Genomic DNA, 1,421 nt, shown 5'->3' on the forward strand with positions numbered 1-1,421 from the left:
TATCTGAAACTGTTTCCACCACAGCAAAAATAACTTGGTTTCCGTTCTTGCGGAAACCTGATGGATACTGGGTAATGTAGGTTTCCGCTAGGTTTCAGTTTCAGGAAACGCGCAATGAGAGTTTCCGCATAGTTTCCACAACTGAAACTAACAAGTCTTAGTTTCCGTCATGTTTCCGTCAACTGAAACTGTAGTTGGAAGTTTCCATTTAGTTTCAGTTTACTGAAACCTTTATAGCTGGAGTGAGTAAGTTTCTGGTCTTGCGGAAACCTTGTGGATCTTGGGTAATGTAGGTTTCCGCTAGGTTTCTGTACAAGGAAGATGACAATGAGAGTTCGCTTAGTTTAGAAAGCTGAAATATGTTGTATTATCTTGTTATATTTATTACATATTTATTTGAACAAAAAACAAACGCTGGAAATATTATGATCCAACTGTTTCATTTCTTAGAAAAGCTCACATTTTAATGCAACAGGGCAGTTGCAGTAGTACACAATTCGCTGTATTAAGAAACTGGGGCGCTCAGAGAAGAGTAACAGAATTCTCTGCACACAAGCATTGCTCAGGAAGTTGGCACACTGAATGAAGACGAGCTAGTCACTACACAAAGTGCTTTGTTCTTCTGTAGATGTTTGTTGCTGTATGCGAGTCCTGGTTAATATCTGGCGAAACATCTGAATCCGAATCAATCAGGCTCTCACATTGTGGTGGTAATAGCTCGCAAACCTTGAATGTGCTGTTAATATCTTGGTCACTGTCAGTGTCTGGAAAGGAAAAGGACATTCAGTTTGAATCATCAATTCAACTGAGAGACAATTCAATGAATGAAACACAGCAATATATATGATAATGCAGATAACATGTATTACAAATATTAAATACGTATTACCATTTGCTCACTTTCAGTTATTACAGTTACATGTATGATACATACATTAAATATATTAAACATGGATAGCAAAGTGACAGTGCAAACTCGATTTTTAGTGAAATCTAAAAATTCTTTGATGACTAACCTGATGAAACATTTGTCATTCACCCGAAAAATCTTTACAAACTAACGAACATCTTGTTACGGAGATGGAGATAACGTGTTTTTTTTTAAACAGACGTCTGGCAGTGAGGACAGAAAAGCCGTATTTCTCCTGGAATTTTAAATATATATGTATATATTATGCTTGAATCCATGTACAGTTACACTTTGAGTGAGGTCAAAAAGGTTTGTTGTATGTATTAACATAGTGTCAGCTTCATTATAAAGCTATATGAATAATATTGTTATAAAAGAGATTCCCTTACCGGGCATCATTCTCCGAGTTTGTTGGTCCACAATCCATATCTGTAAATCAAATAACTGACACAACGATACTTTCAGAAATATGAAACTTGAGGTGTGATGATAATGTCAATGCATTGTAGGG

General features: G+C 36.1%; 1 long non-coding RNA gene across 1 annotated transcript; it reads right to left on the minus strand.

The window, feature by feature from the left end:
• Positions 1 to 462: 462 nt before the first annotated feature.
• LOC137295065 (uncharacterized) lies at positions 463 to 1,421 on the minus strand. The gene is made up of 3 exons (XR_010957559.1): positions 1,300 to 1,421; positions 1,017 to 1,145; positions 463 to 764 (listed from the first exon to the last, which is right to left on the minus strand). It is a non-coding gene; the product is annotated as an uncharacterized lncRNA (long non-coding RNA).

The sequence above is a fragment of the Haliotis asinina genome, chromosome 8 (assembly GCF_037392515.1).
Source record: "Haliotis asinina isolate JCU_RB_2024 chromosome 8, JCU_Hal_asi_v2, whole genome shotgun sequence".
NCBI classification, from domain to species: Eukaryota; Metazoa; Mollusca; class Gastropoda; order Lepetellida; family Haliotidae; genus Haliotis; species Haliotis asinina.